The sequence below is a fragment of the Arachis hypogaea genome, chromosome 8, assembly GCF_003086295.3.
Source record: "Arachis hypogaea cultivar Tifrunner chromosome 8, arahy.Tifrunner.gnm2.J5K5, whole genome shotgun sequence".
In the NCBI taxonomy this organism is placed as follows: Eukaryota; Viridiplantae; Streptophyta; class Magnoliopsida; order Fabales; family Fabaceae; genus Arachis; species Arachis hypogaea.
The window spans coordinates 943,580-951,965 of NC_092043.1; the positions used below are offsets into that span (position 1 = coordinate 943,580).

At 34.9% G+C, this 8,386-nt stretch overlaps 1 long non-coding RNA gene across 1 annotated transcript; it reads left to right on the top strand.

Annotated features, from left to right (window-relative positions):
• Nucleotides 1–6,188: 6,188 nt before the first annotated feature.
• LOC112708282 (uncharacterized) lies at nt 6,189–7,876 on the top strand. The gene is made up of 2 exons (XR_011864404.1): nt 6,189–6,743; nt 7,621–7,876. It is a non-coding gene; the product is annotated as an uncharacterized lncRNA (long non-coding RNA).
• Nucleotides 7,877–8,386: the final 510 nt, after the last annotated feature.

Here is an 8,386-nt window from a genome sequence, read left to right on the forward strand (position 1 = left end):
AAGCTTCAGCTCGTGTAAAGTTCAAGCTCAGCCCAAGCACACACCAAAGTGGGCCCCGGAAGTGGATTTCTGCACTTAGACTTATTTCTGTAAACCCTAGTAACTAATTTAGTATAAATAGTACTTTTTACTAGTGTATTAGTCGTCTTTTGACCACATTACATCTTTGATCAATTTATGCGATCTTAGACATTGGGGGCTAGCCATTCGGCCATGCCTGAACCTTCATCACTTATGTATTTTCAACGGTGGAGTTTCTATACACCATAGATTAAGGGTGTGGAGCTCTGTTGTACCTCAAATTTTAATGCAATTACTACTATTTTCTATTCAATTCCGCTTGTTCTTATTCTAAGATATTCGTTGCACTTCAACATGATGAATGTGATGATCCGTGACACTCATTATCATTCTCATCTATGAACGCGTGACTGACAACCACTTCCGTTCTACCTTATACCGGGCGCATATCTCTTGGATTCCTTAATGAGAATCTTCGTGGTATAAGCTAGATTGATGGCGGTATTCATGAGAATCCGGAAAGTCTAAACCTTGTCTGTGGTATTCTGAGTAGGATTCAGGGATTGAATGACTGTGACGAGCTTCAAACTCGCGATTGTTGGGCATGATGACAAACGCAAAAGAATCAAGGGATTCTATTCCAACATGATCGAGAACCGACAGATGATTAGCCGTGCTGTGACAGAGCATTTGGACCATTTTCACTGAGAGGATGTATCCATTGACAACGGTGATGCCCTACATACAGCTTGCCATGGAAAGGAGTAAGAAGGATTGGATAAAAGCAGTAGAAAAGCAGAGATTCAGAAGGAACACAGCATCTCCATACACTTGTCTGAAATTCTCACCATTGAATTACATGAGTAACTCTATCTTTATTTTCTGTTTATTATTTATTATTATTCGAAAACTCAATAATCAATTATTATCCGCCTGACTGAGATTTACAAGGTGACCATAGCTTGCTTCATACCAACAATCTCTGTGGGATCGACCCTTACTCACGTAAGGTTTATTACTTGGACGACCCAGTACACTTGCTGGTTAGTTGTGCGGAGTTGTGACTAAGTGTGATTCATGTTTGAAAAGATAAACTTGAAAAGATAAGAAGATAAGAAGTTAGAAAAGATATTTTAAAATAAAATTTTTGAAAAAGATAAAATTTTGAAAAAGATATGATATAAAAGATAAGATAAGATAGATTTAATTTTTAAAATTAAAATTAATTACTTGACTAACAAGAAACTAAAAGATATGATTCTAGAATTTAAAGATTGAACCTTTCTTAACAAGAAAGTAACAAACTTTAAATTTTTGAACCAATCACATTAATTGTTAGCATAATTTTTGAAAATAAAGATAAAATTAAGAAAAAGATTTTTGAAAAATATTTTAAAGAATTTTCGAAAATAAATAAGAAAAATGATAAAGATTTAATTTTTGAAAAAGTTTTGAAAAGATAAGATTTTTAAAATTTGAAAATTTGACTTGACTTACAAGAAACAACTAATTTTAAAAATTTTTGACTAAGTCAACCCAAATTTTTGAAATTTTGAGAGAAAAAAGGAAAAGATATTTTTTTATTTTTGAATTTTTAATGATGAGTGAGAAAAACACAATTATGACCCAAAACATGCAAATTTTGGATCAAAACACATTATGCATGCAAGAACACTATGAATGTCAAGATGAACACCAAGAACACTTTGAAGATCATGATGAACATCAAGAACATATTTTTGAAAAAAATTTTTGATGCAAAGAAAACATGTAAGACACCAAACTTAGAAATCTTTAATGCTTAGAAAATATGAATGCAAAGATGCACATGAAAAATAACAAAAGACACAAAATAAGAAAACATCAAGATCAAACAAGAAGACTTACCAAGAACAACTTGAAGATCATGAAAAACACTATGAATGCATGAATTTTTTCGAAAAAATGCAAGAACAATATGAATATGCAATTGACACCAAACTTAAAAATTGACTCAAGACTCTAACAAGAAATACAAAATATTTTTGGTTTTTATGATTTTATGATTTTTTTTGGATTTTCTTTTATATTTTTCGAAAAACATATAGGAAAAAGAAAGTAATGAATCCAAAGTCCTCAATCAAAATCCTGTGAATTAGCCATGGCTTAATAGCCAGCCAAGCTAAAACATGTTATATGAAACTCTAAGATTCATTCTTGAAAACTCTGAAAATTTTCGAAAACAGGTGAGAAATTTTGAAAAATATTTTTGAAAACTTTTTGAAAAGAAAATAAAAAATAAAATTACCTAATTTGAGCAACAAGATGAACCGTCAATTGTCCATACTTGAACAATCCCCGGCAACAGCGCCAAAAACTTGGTGGACGAAATTGTGATTCATACTTAAATTGTTGTTCGAAATTGATTCCCAGGTAATGGCCCCAAAAACTTGGTGCTCAATACCATGGTCTAAACACAATTTCACAACTTCGCTCAACATACCAACAATCTCTGTGGGATCGACCCTTACTCACGTAAGGTTTATTACTTGGACGACCCAGTACACTTGCTGGTTAGTTGAGCGAAGTTGTGAAATTATGTTTAGACCATGGTATTGAGCACCAAGTTTTTGGGGCCATTACCTGGGAATCAATTTCGAACAACAATTTAAGTATGAATCAAAATTTCGTCCACCATATCTCCAAGTTTTGAAGTGAAGTCCTGATCTCCTGCATGAAACTATGAGTGTTCTTGGAGGGTTTTGCAACTATAGAAGCCAAGTCAGGAGTATTATAAGGCTGAGATGTGGCTGAGAGGCTTGAAACTGGCAGTTGTTAAAATTATTCTGATTAAAACTGCCTTGAGAATTATTAAAGTTTGGTTACCTCTGAGATTGGTCTCTCCACCCAAAGTTAGGATGATTCCTCCACTATTGATTATATGCCTTAGAAAACGGATCATTGTTGGAGGATCTAGAGAAATTACCCATGAAATTAACCTGTTCAGAAGTAAACTGGCCATAGTCATAAGTCTCACCTTGAGGGAAGCCACCACTCATGTTGTAGGAAGTGTCTTGAGCACTGACAGCTAAAACTTGCATTCCACTCAAGTGTTGTGTAATAGCATTGATTTGCTGAGACATAGCCTTATTTTGGACAAGAATATCATCTAAGGTATCCAACTCTATGACTCCTTTCTTTATTGAGGTCCTCTCAAAAGAGTACATATATTGGTTGTTGCCAACCATCTCAATCAACTCTATGGCCTCATCTGGGGCCTTTTTCATATGAAGTGATCCTCCTGTAGAATTATCCAGGGATATCATGGCGATTTCAGAGACTCCATCATAGAATATCTGCAACTGTATATAGTCAAAGAACATATAAGGAGGACACTTCCTGAGCATCAACTTATACTTTTCCCAGTCTTCATAGAGAGACTCACCCTCTCTCTGCCTGAAAGTTTGAACATCCATCCTCAACTTAATCAGCTTCTGAGGTGAAAAGAACTTGGTCAGAAATCTGTTGACCACTATTTTCCAAGTGTCCAAGTTCTCCTTGGACTGAATGTCAAGCCACTGTTTAGCTCAGTTCCGTACAACAAATGGGAAGAGAAGTAGCTTGTAGACATCATGATGGACTCCATTAGTCTTCACAGTGTCAGAAATCTGTAGGAAATTATAAATAGACAAGTTCGAGTCTTCCTGCGAAAGTCCGTGAAACTGGCAATTCTACTGCATTAGAAAGATCAACTGAGGCTACAGCTCAAAGTTGTTTGTAGCAATAGGGGGTACAACAATGCTATTCCTATAAAAATTTGGACTAGAAGCAATATATGAGCCAAGTGTTCTCCTAAGTTCTACAGGCATATTAGGAGGAGGATTAACAACATTGGTATTAACTACATTGTTATTGTTTTTAAGCTCCAAAGTGGACTCTTCAACTTCTTTCTCAAAGTTATCCCTGAGGTTCTCACTGGCTTTATAAGCTCTTGCTTGTTGTAGACGCTGCGTCAAGGTCCTTCCAATCTCAGGATCAAAATCTAGAAGAGGTTCTTTGTTTTTGTTCCTGCTCATGAACAACAGAAAATAAAGAAAAGTGGAATCTTTATGGTAGAATATAGAGAATTTCTAATGAGGTATCCTGTGTAAAGGAAACAAAATAAAATAAACTGAACAAATAACACTAAAAATTTTGAAAGTCAACAAAGAAAATTGAATCACTAAATTAAAAAATAACTGAAAAGAAAATTAATCGAAAAAAATAAAATAAAAATTACTAAGGGGGACACCAAACTTAATTTCAAAAATTAAGAGAAAAATTTGAAATAAAATTAAACTAAATTTTTGAAAATTTTAAACAACAAAAACCAATAAAAACTAAGAACTAAGAACGCCTAATTTAAACAATCAAACAACAATTAGTTGTCAATCGCAGTTAATCCCCGACAATGGCGCCAAAAACTTGGCGCAAAATTTTAAGTTCACAAACTAACTGGCAAGTGCACTGGGTGGTACAAAATAATACCTTAGGTGAGTGAAGGTCAATCCCGCAAGGATTGATGGATTGAGCAACAATAGTCGAAAGAATCACTTAGTCAGGCAAGCAGAAAATGGTGTTGAGGTTCAAAAGCATTAAACTACTGACACAGAGAATGAGACAAACAAATAGTAGAATCGGTGTGAAACGTATGTGAGAAGATAGTTGAGGTTCTGGAGTTATATATTCTTCCGGATTAAGTTTTCTTGCCAACTATTTTAATCATGCAAGATTCATTTTATGGCAAATTGTAATTGACTAAACCCTAATTCCTTAGTAATTTAGTCTCCTCTAACCTAATCAACCGCGCGCCAATGCATTGGTCACTTAATACAGATTAGAGGGTTATGTTCAATTCTAGTTTATTGGCCACAAAAACTCTAATTATCCAAATATAAGAGGAATATATATCATGTATCCTGTTAAGTCCAAGTAATTAGCAATTTAGGAGGAATTTATTTTCAGGCTAGTATTCAAGTGAGATAACTTTTCCAAGAATCACAAGAATTCATATAGAACAAGGGTTGTTCTTCTGATATACCTAGATTCATAAGATGAAGAACGAAAGTAATCTTTGAAACTGAATCAATACATAAATTAACATAGCATAATAATAGTCTTAATCCATAGAAATAAATAGAGCTCCTAACCTTAACTAAAGAGGTTTAGTGGCTCATGGCTCAAAGGGAAAACTAGAATTCAGAAAAGGTGAAAGTGCGTAAGAGAGAAGATCCTCTGAAGGGCTAAATCTTTTCCCTTTTATATCTAATCTAATTTGATTTGAAACTAAAACTAATTACTACTAAAGCCCAAAAGATTTTGTTTGGGAATAAAAAATAACTAAAATGAAATAAAATAAGATAAATATGATCCAAATCTAACTAATGAAGCCCTTTCCTTAAAGTTGGATCCGCGCTACTGGTGCTAAACGCCAGAATCGGTGTTTAGCGTCCCTGGACACTAATGATTCAAGGTCACCTAATTTCTCAATTCCAAGCCAAGAGAAAGAGAAAAATCTACTCCATAACTAATGTAAACATTTTATCAAACACTTGGTGTACATAAAAACAAAGTATCATAAATTGCAAGAATAATAAAACCTATAACTACTCAATTTAAGAAAGCAACAATAATATCCTAAGTAAGCAAAAATAAAGCATAATTCATTAAAGAGAAATGAAAATTTAACAAGGATTCAAGGACTAATAACAAAATAGATAAAGTAACAAGAAATTCTAAGGCATTAGAGTAGCAAAATAAGAAATTATGAGTTAAGAACTACAATTAAACAAACTAAAATTTAAAAACAACACAAAAGTTCATAAGAAACCCTTAAATCCTAAAGAGAAGTTGGAGCTTCTCTTTTTAAAATTCAAGATTCTAAAATTTGAAAAAAAAAAAGAAAATAAGTGTGTGTGAATGTGTTATATTGTGTCATTCCCCTTAGGGATGGCAGCAGTACCCGTACCCGCAGGTACCCGCCCCGCCCCTACCCGGTCGGGGCGGGTTTAAATCCGACCCGGTGTGGGGCAGGTCTGAATCGTGGCGGGTTTGATGAGCGGGGCGGGGTGGGGTCGGGTTCAGGATAAACCCGCCTCTACCCGCCCCGGAGTACATATATATATAACTTTTTAGCAATTAGGGTTAGTAGGTTAAGGTTCTCACCCACCGTCACTGAACTCCCAGTCTCCCACTCTCCCAGTCCCAACCCTCGTTGTCTCTTCCGCGCCTCCTTCAAGGTTCAAGCCGCATGTCGCTCCTCCTCCGCGCCACCTCTCAGTCCCACATTCTCTGCGCTCCCTCCAGCCTCCAAGTCGCGCACTAGACGAGCCACGCCCGTGCCTCCTCTGCATCGTAATCGAGCCTCGTCTGGCTCCTCCTCCGCGCCGCCTCTCAGTTCCACATGCTCGTGTATGGAGTTCATGGCACAGTGCAACTCACGCAAGGCGAGGGAATCAAACCCTGCGTGCCAGGTGGAGGTGAAGCGCCGAACCGATGAACACCCGCCGCAGATCACGGTGACCTTCGTGAACGGCGTCGAGCAAGCCTTCGATGCGACCTCAACCCCTGCACAGAGCATAAGGACCATGATTCTTGAAAAAGGCCAAACCCTAGAGACCGAGCAGATGTTCCGAGAAGCTGGTGAGTCATGGCCCGTCATCATTCCCAAAGAAGAGCTATCTCAGCCCGCACCTGGCGTCAATGTTTATTTTTTCTCGCTTTATCGATTTTGTTTACTTGCGATTATGTTTGGTGTGGTTCCTTTCAATGTTAATTCTCTGCTTATTATTTCATTGCGGATCTTTTTCTGTTACTTTCTGGATGGTAATTAGTGCTGCATTATCGTCTTTACTTTTGGAATTTAGAATTGTATGGAAACGGAAAACTGCTCTTACATTTATCTGGGACAGTAATTTTGATTTTCAAACTTAAACATCCCTGGATTGCATTTTTCAATCTCAAATATGAGTAGTGGATGTTGCATTTAATCTCTTTGTCGCATGATGAGTATAGCTTTTCTCATAGGAGCAATGATGAGTTTGGTGGTTTTCCTGTTCTTCATGCATGATATCCTACTTTAATTTGATCTTGCCTGTAATAAATTTTAATGAAAAATTGCACATTTTTATTAGGGTGTTTGAAAGGTATTTTTTGCTTGTATTGTTATATAGAATAAGGAAGATACATTACAATTCTGAGATAAATTGAAGTTCCTAAGTATGCACTATGGATTCATTGATTTTACTACCAAGGTACATGTCATATGTTGCTAGAAACAGCAAAGAAGAAACCATTCGTATTGATTAACTGTATGTTCCAGAATTTTGCTATAAGATGGACATAATTTCTTCCCCGGATATATAAATAATGCTATATAATAATCCATATTAGTTGTCTGTATACTATCTTTATGTGGTTACTCATTGATGCACTAGTAATACATATGCTTTTGCAAAATGTAACTAATTTCTCTGCATGGTCTTACAATTTATGTTTCTCAATATCATTCCGTCCATTTAAGTATATGATCTATACCTATTCTATTAATTTTCTTTTTCTTTCATGTGCCCTTCTTTTCAGCCCAGGAAAGCAGAGGAGAAAAAACAATAGTCATGTATTGTTGAACCTACCAACAGCCAGAAAATGTTCCAATTTTCTCACACACTCTCTCATTTCTTTTGGCGGGGAGAGTACATGATGATCACGGCTGTTCTGTGCTTTGCTGTATTTTGGAGTTGAATTATTGATATTGATTAAACAAATATGCATGTGACTTGTGTAATAATTATTGTTTCTGAATGCAAAATTTTGAAACTGCAGTAATTTCATCCTAGAATTTGTTAAAGAAATATGCTCATGGTGTTCTGTTTTAATTAAGAAAATATGCTGTTATATGCATAAGTTGTTTTGGCTCATGGTGTTCTATTTTAATTTTGATTTTATTCTGACTTTGTAATTGTGCATTCTGATTTTTATACATTTATGATATGATTTATGTTAATTTTAGACCCTCATTAATTTTAATTTTATTGATATAGGTGTTTTCGAATTACTTCATGGCTAGTAATGCTAGAGAAGACACACAAAGCAACAAGGTTGCAAACTTTTAATGATGATGAAGATGTTGAAAGTGATTAAGATTAAGGGTTGAAGCTCTTTTTATATCTAATATTGTAATTTCTTTATTATGGTGTTAAATTTGTAGTGATCTAACAATTTTTTTAAAATTTCAAGTTATTTTAGCTAATGACATTGTATGAATTTTATGTTTGTATTTTAATTTGTTTATGAATTTTAAATTTGTCTTAATTTATATATGAATAGGTAAAAATTAAAATATTTAATT